Here is an 11,247-nt window from a genome sequence, read left to right on the forward strand (position 1 = left end):
ATTTTATTCATTTGATAGGGAAATCATAATACAGGTACTGAGAAAACAAACACTCCCCCACCCAACAAAAACAAAAAAACATAAATCAATTTAAAAAAAATACATACGTTAAAAAACAATTGGACCGACGTGAACCACGTGGCCATTAGACGCTGGACAAACCGGCAACAATTCCGTTCATAAAAAGTATTAACATCATTCAAAACAATGCAGTCATTCATAAACTGCATGGTTGTTGTTCGGTGTGTTGATACGTGATGTCATCGGTATTTAGTGTGTGTAACCGTGACTTTAGATTGTTGTGTGGGGAATGACATCATCCCTTCTGACTGTCTTACGGCATCGCTTCTCGGCCTTTTGGCTAAGATCAAGTGTAGTATCTGTTCTTATCAGTTTAATATCTGATACGTCCCCTATCCGGGGACCATATATTAAATTGATTTTTGGAATAGGGAGATGGAATAGGGGCTTGCTCCGTCCACTCCACGCATCGACCTGGTATTGCAGTACCTCCAGGAACGGTGCACCCCCTCTACTGGTGAAAACAAACATGTGTTTTATAAATAATACTTATCTAGTTAATTAGGTTTGTGTGCTTTATAATTAGATCTTATGAAAGAACGTTGTTGTCAGTTGGAATATTTCAACTACTTTAATTACGTAAGATTTCAAAAACCATCCTCGTATAAAGGAAGGATTGTCCCTTCTAATACTGTATATATAGATATATATATATTGAAGTTAAAGTACCAATGATTGTCACACATTAGGTGTGGCGAAATTATTCTCTGCATTTGACCCATACACCTTGATCACCCCCTGGGAGGTGAGGGGAGCAGTGGGCAGCAGCGGTGGCCGCGCCCGGGAATCATTTTGGTGATTTATCCCCCAATTCCAACCCTTGATACTGAGTGCCAAGCAGGGAGGTAATGGGTCCCATTTTTATAGTCTTTGGTATGACTCGGCCGGGGTTTGAACTCACAACCTACCGATCTCAGGGCGGACACTCTAATATATGTGTATATATATATATATATATATATATATATATATATATATATATATATATATATATATATATATATATATATATATATATGTATGTATGTATGTATGTATGTATGTATGTGTATATATATATATATATATATATATATATATATATATATATATATATATATATATATATATATATATATATATATATATATATACATATATATGTATGTGTATATATCAATCAATCAATCAATCAATGTTTATTTATATAGCCCTAAATCACAAGTGTCTCAAAGGGCTGCACAAGCCACAACGACATCCTCGGTACAAAGCCCACATAAGGGCAAGGAAAAACTCACCCCAGTGGGATGTCGATGTGAATGACTATGAGAAACCTTGGAGAGGAACGCATATGTGGGTATATATATATATATATATATATATATATATATATATATATATATATATATATATATATATATATAATGATATATATATATATATTAGAAGGAACCAGTCTTTAAATACATATGTATATTTATTTCTATATTTATTTTTTGCCCATATCCGATATTCCGATATTGTCCAACTCTTAATTACCGATTCCGATATCAACCGATACCGATATATAAAGTCGTGGAATTAACACATTATTGTGCCTAATTTTGTTGTGACGCCCCGCTGGATGCATTAAACAATGTAACAAGGTTTTTTCATCAAGGAAACAATGACTCGTGGCAGTAATAAGATGAAAAGTTTGGTGAATAAATTAAAATGTGTACAATATAGATCCAAGCATTCCACTGAAATGGCTACATGCCTCCTTATTTGGAAAATACAATTATTTCTTGATAAGGATGGAGTTGTAGAGGCGGTGTTTTTGGACCTCAGGAAAGCATTTGATACAGTAAATCATTCTGTTCTTCTTACCAAGCTCTCAAAATGTAACTTCTCTACGCATGCGTGACGGCTACATCACTTCCTATCAACTTGTTCCATGTTCGTGCACGCCGTCACTGTTAGCAAGGGTTTTTCTTTTGTCATCTTTAATTCAATCTTTATTTGGCTTGAACGCCAAAAGAGGCAAAGTAACACAAGCTCTTTGTTTGGGACAGCAACACATCTTTATACTGTCGCCATCTACTGGTGAGAAACACACACTACACTGTTCAATCTATATTCTCACAAACATTATCACAAAGCAAACAATTTCACCTTAAAACAAAACGTAAAAAAACATCTGAAAAAAACTGAATCCAATGCAAAATCTTTGTCTGTATCAGACAACTGCTGGTCAAAAACAGAACCGCATATATTTCAGTTACATTTAAAAAAAAAAAAAATAGTATTTTATTCATTTGATAGGGAAATCATAATACAGGTACTGGGAAAACAAACACTCCCCCACCCCAAAATACCAAAAAAAACATAAATCAATTGAAATACATACATTAAAAAAACAATTGGACCGAGCCACGTGACCATTAGACGTTGGACAAACCGGCAACAATTCCGTTCATAAAAAGTATTAACATCATTCAAAACAATGCAGTCATTCATAAACTGCATGGTTGTTGTTCGGTGTGTTGATACGTGACGTCATCGGTATTTAGTGTGTGTAACCGTCACTTCAGATTGTTGTGTGGGGAATGACATCATCCCTTCTGACTGTCCCACGGCATCGCTTCTCGGCCTTTTGGCTAAGATCAAGTGTAGTATCTGTTCTTATCAGTTTAATATCTGATACGTCCCCTATCCGGGGACCATATATTAAATTGATTTTTGGAATAGGGAGATGGAATAGGGGCTTGCTCCGTCCACTCCACGCATCGACCTGGTATTGCAGTACCTCCAGGAACGGTGCACCCCCTCTACTGGTGAAAACAAGTACATAGCAACAATGCCCCTCATGTTGTATATATTGTATGTCATCCGTGAGAACATAATCATATTCCTCAAAAAAGAGAGTGTTATAATCTCTTGCCCTTGAAACAGCCGTTTTAAAACTTATCGTGCGCACGAGAACCTTTTTATGAAGTAATAAATAAATATTAGTCGTGTATCTCGATACATGTCTAAAAAAAAAACCACTAATTTTTTAATATTTGTTTTTATAACTTCATAAAAAGCACCATATATCCCCCCCCCCTCCCCATGTCCCTTTAGGGGCTCCGTAAATACAAAACATTTATACAGCACTTTTTGGGAAGCTGACAATTTTTTAACCTCAACTTATTTTTTTGTTTTAAAATCTGACACTGTAGAAATAATTATGTAAAGTGATGTTAGTGCCAGTCACTAACCCATCTCAGAGATTAATTCTAATAATATTGATAAGACATTACTCCTAGCAATGTATATTATTGATTTTTTTTTTTCAAATAAAAAAGTGAGTTATGTAAACTTAATCATGTAAAATCCTCAAAATATCAGTAGTAAGTTGTTGCTATGTTGTCTATTACCATTGTTGGTATTTTGTCTATTACCATTGTTGGTATTTTGTCTATTACCATTGTTGGTATTTTGTCTATTACCATTGTTGGTATTTTGTCTATTACCATTGTTGGTATTTTGTCTATTACCATTGTTGGTATATTCATTATTCCTACATTGTTGATACAAATTATTGTTGCAGTGTAATAATTATTGTTACCTGTGGTAATGCCACTATGATACAACATTTGTATTATAATCCTTGAACAAAGTAACAGTGAAACTCATCCAATCCAATCCAATCCACTTTATTTATATAGCACATTTAAACAACAAAATGTTTCCAAAGTGCTGCACAACAATATTAAACACAATTAAAAACAATATAAAATAAATATGATTAAAAACAATTTCAGAGGGTAAAACCAATTAAAACAGTAAATAAAAAGCAAAATTTAAAAAAACACAGAGTACCGTATTTTCCGCACTATAAGGCGCACCTAAAAACCACAAATTTACTCAAAAGCTGACAGTGCGGCTTATAACCCGGTGCGCTTTATATATGGAGTAATATTAAGATTCATTTTCATAAAGTTTCGGTCTCGCAACTACGGTAAACAGCCGCCATCTTTTTTCCCCGTAGAAGAGGAAGTGCTTCTTCTTCTACGCAAGCAACCGCCAAGGTAAGCACCCGCCCCCATAGAACAGGAAGCGCTTCTTCTTCTACTGTAAGCAACCACCCGCCCGCGTAGAAGAAGAAGAAGCGCGCGGATATTACCGTACGTTTCATTTCCTTTGTGTGTTTACATCTGTAAAGACCACAAAATGGCTCCTACTAAGCGACAGGGTTCCACTGACTTTTGATATTCCTGTGAACCGCACTGTGGATACAACGGGAGCACGTACGGTGAATATTCGCACCACAGGGAATGAGAAGTCATCCTTCACTGTGGTTCTAGCTTGCCATGCTAATGGCCAGAAACTTCCACCCATGGTGATATTCAAAAGGAAGACCTTGCCAAAAGAGACCTTTCCAGCCGGCGTCATCATAAAAGCTAACTCGAAGGGATGGATGAAGAAAAGATGAGCGAGTGGTTAAGGTAAGTTTACGCGAAGAGGCCGGGTGACTTTTTTCACGCAGCTCCGTCCATGTTGATATACGACTCCATGCGCGCCCACATCACGCTGGTTTTTAATATATTATTAAAGTTTGACTGACCTATCTGACTGTTTTTTTGACATTCCTTTAGCGCAGTTAGATGCGGCTTACAACACGGGGCGGCTTATAGGTGGACAAAGTTTTGAAATATGCCGTTCATTGAAGGCGCGGCTTATAACCCAGGGCGCCTTATGGTGCGGAAAATACGGTACAACAGAGGACCACACAACTCACGTAGTGTTAAAAGCCAGAGAATAAAAGTGGGTCTTAAGACGAGACTTAAAACACTCCACTGTGGGAGCAGTTCGAATATGGAGGGGCAGAGTGTTCCAGAGTTTAGGGCCGACCACAGAGAAGGCCCTGTCTCCCCTGGTTTTAAGTCTCGTCTTGGACACCACGAGCTGGAGCTGGCTCTCGGACCTCAGAGCGCGCGCAGGATTGTAAGTTTGGATGAGGTCCGAGATATACTGAGGTGCCAGTCCATGTAAAGCTTTAAAAACAAACAGCAAGGTTTTAAAATCAATTCTAAAAAGAACAGGGAGCCAGTGCAAACTCTCAAGATTTGGGGTTATATGCTGGCGTTTCCTGGCCCCTGTTAAAAGTCGTGCTGCCGCGTTCTGGACTTACTGCAACCGGGAGAGAGCTTTTTGGCTAATGCCAGCATAAAGTGCATTGCAGTAGTCCAGGCCACTTGAAATAAAAGCATGCACGACTTGTTCAAAAAGGTTAAAAGATAAAAACGGTTTTACCTTTGCTAAAAGACGAAGATCACGGTGGAAGAGGGGTTAGTGCATCTGCCTCACAATACGAAGGTCCTGAGTAGTCTTGGGTTCAATCCCGGGCTCGGGATCTTTCTGTGTGGAGTTTGCATGTTCTCCCCGTGACTGCGTGGGTTCCCTCCGGGTACTCCGGCTTCCTCCCACCTCCAAAGACATGCACCTGGGGATAAGTTGATTGGCAACACTAAAAATTGGCCTTAGTGTGTGGATGTGAGTGTGAATGTTGTCTGTCTATCTGTGTTGGCCCTGCGATGAGGTGGCGACTTGTCCAGGGTGTACCCCGCCTTCCGCCCGATTGTAGCTGAGATAGGCTCCAGCGCCCCCCGCGACTCCAAAGGGAATAAGCGGTAGGAAATGGATGGAAAAGACGAAGATGATAAAAACACGATTTTAAAACGCCATTGACTTGTTTGTCAAGTTTAAAATCACTGTCTATAGTGACGCCAAGGCTGGTGACTTTGGGACGTACATCATTTTGCAATGGTCCCAAGTCAGTGAGGGCCGGACCAAACACTAAAATTTCCCTTTTTCCCTCATTCATTATTAAAAAATTCTGGGCTAACCAAGCCTTAACGTCGCATAGACAGTTGAGAAGGGGTGTCAGGGGGCCGTGGCCTTTTGAAATAGGCATATAAATTTGGCAGTCGTCTGCATAAAAGTGATAAGACACTCCATGCCTCTTAAAAATCTCTCCAAGAGGGAGGAGATATAGAGCGAACAGGATGGGGCCTAGAATAGATCCCTTCATGTGAATAATCACTGAATGGAGAACTGGGGGTGGGATTAAATAAATTATCTTCTTCCCACTCCCTTTCAGGCAAAATTGGACAATCATGAATTACATACTATACATTACCTTTTGCACTATATTCATTTATATTATTATGTGTTGTCAATTTTGTACTTTTTTTGTTATTATTATTTTTTATGTCATTGCCTAAAAAAATGAAAATGAAGTGCATGGAAATTATATATGTATGATTCGGGCAGGAATGATCTTAAAACTTTAAAGTGGAAACAATGAGAATACATTGTATTTGTAAACATTTTTGGGAAGCTGACATGTTTTGTTATTCCGTTAAAAATTGCCAGTGAATTATTTAAGCAAACATAAATATCTCTGTGACTAGATGTCATGTAAAATCAAAAGGTTTGATTTCATTGAACTACTCACCCCCAAATCCTCCACATGACACCTTCGCTCCGGACCGGCTAACCTCCTCCAACTTCCGAGGACAAAGCTACGAACAATGGGAGACCGGGCTTTCTGCTCCGCCGCTCCCAGTCTGTGGAATGCTCTCCCTGACCACCTGAGGGCACCACAGACTGTGGATGCTTTTAAAAAAAAGTCTTAAAAACCCTTCTTTTTAAAAAAGCCTTTTTTATATATATATGCATACCAGTTTTAGCTATTTGGCTGTTCTAGTTTTTATTTTTATTTATTTTTTATTATCTTTTTATTTTTTTAATACACTGTAGCACTTTGAGGTTGTTTACTCAATGTAAAGTCCATCCATCCATCCATCTTCTTCCGCTTATCCGAGGTCGGGTCGCGGGGGCAGCAGCCTAAGCAGGGAAGCCCAGACTTCCCTCTCCCCAGCCACTTCGTCCAGCTCTTCCTGTGGGACCCCGAGGCGTTCCCAGGCCAGCCGGGAGACATAGTCTTCCCAATGTGTCCTGGGTCTTCCCCGCGGCCTCCTACCGGTCGGACGTGCCCTAAACACCTCCCTAGGGAGGCGTTCGGGTGGCATCCTGACCAGATGCCCGAACCACCTCATCTGGCTCCTCTCGATGTGGAGGAGCAGCGGCTTTACTTTGAGCTCCCCCCGGATGACAGAGCTTCTCACCCTATCTCTAAGGGAGAGCCCCGCCACCTGGCGGAGGAAACTCATTTCAGCCGCTTGTACCCGTGATGTTGTCCTTTCGGTCATAACCCAAAGCTCATGACCATAGGTGAGGATGGGAACGTAGATCGACCGGTAAATTGAGAGCTTTGCCTTCCGGCTCAGCTCCTTCTTCACCACAACGGATCGATACAGCGTCCGCATTACTGAAGACGCCGCGCCGATCCGCCTGTCGATCTCACGATCCACTCTTCCCTCACTCGTGAACAAGACTCCGAGGTACTTGAACTCCTCCACTTGGGGCAAGATCTCCTCCCCAACCCGGAGATGGCACTCCACCCTTTTCCGGGCGAGAACCATGGACTCGGACTTGGAGGTGCTGATTCTCATCCCAGTCGCTTCACACTCGGCTGCGAACCGATCCAGCGAGAGCTGAAGATCCTGGCCAGATGAAGCCATCAGGACCACATCATCTGCAAAAAGCAGAGACCTAATCCTGCAGCCACCAAACCAGATCCCCTCAACGCCTTGACTGCGCCTAGAAATTCTGTCCATAAAAGTTATGAACAGAATCGGTGACAAAGGGCAGCCTTGGCGGAGTCCAACCCTCACTGGAAACGTGTCCGACTTACTACCGGCAATGCGGACCAAGCTCTGGCACTGAGCATACAGGGAGCGGACTGCCACAATCAGACAGTCCGATACCCCATACTCCCTGAGCACTCCCCACAGGACTTCCCGAGGGACACGGTCGAATGCCTTCTCCAAGTCCACAAAACACATGTAGACTGGTTGGGCAAACTCCCATGCACCCTCAAGGACCCTGCCGAGAGTATAGAGGTGGTCCACAGTTCCACGACCAGGACGAAAACCACACTGTTCCTCCTGAATCCGAGGTTCGACTATCCGGCGTAGCCTCCTCTCCAGTACACCTGAATAGACCTTACCGGGAAGGCTGAGGAGTGTGATCCCACGATAGTTAGAACACACCCTCCGGTTCCCCTTCTTAAAGAGAGGAACCACCAATCCAGTGGTACCGCCCCCGATGTCCACGCGATGCTGCAGAGTCTTGTCAACCAAGACAGCCCCACAGCATCCAGAGCCTTAGTGCTTTTTAGAAATAAAATCTATTATTATTATTATTATTATTCATTGGAGTGCGCATGTGCCACTTTGAACCGATCAACAGAGCCCATCGCAGAGCAAGATAGATCGCCTCAGTGTCCAGTTCTGGTTCGCGTTTGTTAGCATGGAAAATTACTACGTCTACATACAATGTAAGATATATTCATACTGTAAAAAACGTTTAATAAATGCACAAAACATTTGACAAGAAATGTGTACCACTTGTTTAATAATGTAGCCTTGTATGATAAATAAAATGCGTAATTGTAGTACATCATCAAATATTGCTAAACTACACAATTTAATATAGACTCCACTTTGCGATTTGGTAAATGCTGAAAAAAATATAAAGCGCTACCTGTTCATCTCAGTTTATTTTATAAATGTGCATTATTAGCATCATGTAGTAAACCAGTGGTTCTTAACCTGGTTTCGATCGAACCCTAGGGTTTCGGTGAGTCGGTCTCAGGGGTTCGGCGAAGGTCAAGACACACCCGACTCATCGTGTAAGTAAAAACTTCTCCCTATCACCGTGTTATGGATACCCCCAAAACAATGTTCCCTTTAATTTTCCATATGATTTGCAGGTGTGTAAATGTTAAAATAATCATGTATAAGTTATCACACAACTCTTATGCTTAAAGGCCGTTGCTATAGTTATTATCAATTGTGCTGCAGTTGTACTTTTCTATCTCTGCAAAGGCACAACTTGTAATCTTGCTTTGCGAGTTGTCTCGTGTCAGCAGTTTGTTTCCAGACCTTGCCTGCTGACAGCCAAGGACGGACATGGAGTACCTCAACGCAGACAAAACAGAGACCGGGCGAAATCACGAGTGTCAGCACATTTCCATTCTGAATAATCATGTATTGTGTCTACTGCATACTTGCCAACCTTGAGACCTCCAATTTCGGGAGGGGTGGGGGTGGGGGTGGGGGGTGGGGGGTGATTGGGGGCGTGGTTAAGAGGGGAGGAGTATATTGACAGCTAGAATTCACCAAGTCAAGTATTTCATTATATATATATATATACATCCTGAAAATATGCAAACAAAACTGTGTTTGGATAATTGATACTTCAAACTTGCATAAATAAATATTAAGGAATATAACATAACTTGGCTTCTGAGAGCTTCAAAATGTAATGAATAAAATGTTAAAGTTGTTGATAAACAAGCAATTATTTTAATAATTAAATATGGTCATTTTAAATGAATTATTATGATCATTTAAAATTAATTATTTCAAATATGTTTATTTTAATGTATAATTCTATGGCTGAGTGTAATAAGGAGTCAGAAAAAATAAAAATAAAAATATAATTATTAATTTTGATGTTTTTAGCTAAATATAGTAAAAAAAAACATTTTTTTTTTTTTTAATTAATATATATATATTTATTTTTAGGTAAGATAAACATAATAATACAAGTTATCTGTAGTCTGGATGATTTAGTTCTTGTCACCCTATTGTCCTCCCGTCATGAAAAAAGGCTGTCCTCACTCAGGTCCGCATGAAAATCGGGAGATTTTCGGGAGAATATTTGTCCCGGGAGGTTTTCGGGAGAGGCGCTGAATTTCTGGAGTCTCCCGAAAAATTCGGGAGGGTTGGCAAGTATGGTCTACTGGGGCTGCTTGCATTACCCCTCCCTTCAGAAGCAGCCTCAGTGATGTTAACTAAGGACCTCCCGAATAAATAGAGGAGCACGTGGGACTGTACCTTAGAGCGTAGTGTGAAACTGTAACTGAGTGTACAGCCCAATACGTCTCTCCTCATGAGTAAAATTCAACTCTGTCTCTGCTTGATTCCTTTCTTCTTGTCTTGTGTAATAGATAGTTTGGTGTTTGAACCTGACCGTAATTTGTTGTGAGTTTATGCACTGTGTTGGTTTTGTTTTTGGAACAAGGTGATGTTCATGCACGGTTCATTTTGTGCACCAGTAAAAAAACATAACTGTCTTGAATTTAAAATATATATATATAACATACTTGCCAACCCTCCCGGATTTTCCGGGAGACTCCCGAAATTCATTGCCTCTCCCGAAAACCTCCCGGGACAAATTTTCTCCCGAAATTCAGGCGGAGCTGGAGGCCACGCCCCCTCCAGCTCCATGCGGACCTGAGTGACGTGTTGACAGCCTGTTCTCACGTCCGCTTTCCCACCATATAAACAGCTAATGATCGAGGGCGAGTTCTTGGTTTCTTATGTGTGTTTATTGTTAGGCAGTTTCATTAACGTCCTCCCAGCGCGGTAACAACACACAACAAATGCAGTCAAGTTTTCGTCCCCCGTAAAGCAGTTCGTCTGCCGTAAACAGCAATGTTGTGACACTTTTAAAGAGGACAATACTGCCATCTACTGTACATGCATATGTGACCCACCCATAATGTGTCACATTTTTGTGTTGATTTATTTATTTTATTTTGTGGTTTGAATTCGTTTTTGGAGCTGTCATTACAGATTTATCAGTATTCACATTGGTCAGTAGGGGGCAGTAGCTAGGGCGTTTCTTCCCAATTGAATGCTATCACCTGCAGACCGGAAGTGTCTTGTCATTCTGATGAGCGCGACCAGTCTGTGAACAATTGAAACGTCCTGTGTGCTTTTTCCTCCTGTATAACAGGTTAGTTTTGGTGAATCAACTCACTGAATAATATCCATGTGATCTTTATAAGTTTAAGTACACATTCTGATGGTGGAGCCTAACTCTAAAGTGTTTGTGAGTTGTAGTTTGTATTTGTGAATGAGTCCAGTGCACAGCTGCAGTAATCAATACAAAAAGGCGACGTGAGTGCGCAATGTTTATATAGGAACTTCTGATCCTAATTCAGACTCCCAAATTAGAGCTCCCGTTTTCTTATTGATTTTATAATGTATATTTGTTTAATGTGTGTGTTCTGAAATAGTGACA

The 11,247-nt window shown here is 40.6% G+C and overlaps 2 non-coding genes across 2 annotated transcripts; both read left to right on the plus strand.

Annotated features, from left to right (window-relative positions):
- The first annotated feature begins 341 nt into the window (after nt 1-341).
- Nucleotides 342-532, plus strand: LOC133590704 (U2 spliceosomal RNA). The gene has a single exon (XR_009814494.1). It is a non-coding gene; the product is annotated as a U2 spliceosomal RNA (small nuclear RNA).
- Nucleotides 533-2,679: 2,147 nt separating this feature from the next.
- On the plus strand, nt 2,680-2,870 carry LOC133590711 (U2 spliceosomal RNA). The gene has a single exon (XR_009814495.1). It is a non-coding gene; the product is annotated as a U2 spliceosomal RNA (small nuclear RNA).
- Nucleotides 2,871-11,247: the final 8,377 nt, after the last annotated feature.

This window comes from Nerophis lumbriciformis, linkage group LG03 (genome assembly GCF_033978685.3).
Source record: "Nerophis lumbriciformis linkage group LG03, RoL_Nlum_v2.1, whole genome shotgun sequence".
NCBI classification, from domain to species: Eukaryota; Metazoa; Chordata; class Actinopteri; order Syngnathiformes; family Syngnathidae; genus Nerophis; species Nerophis lumbriciformis.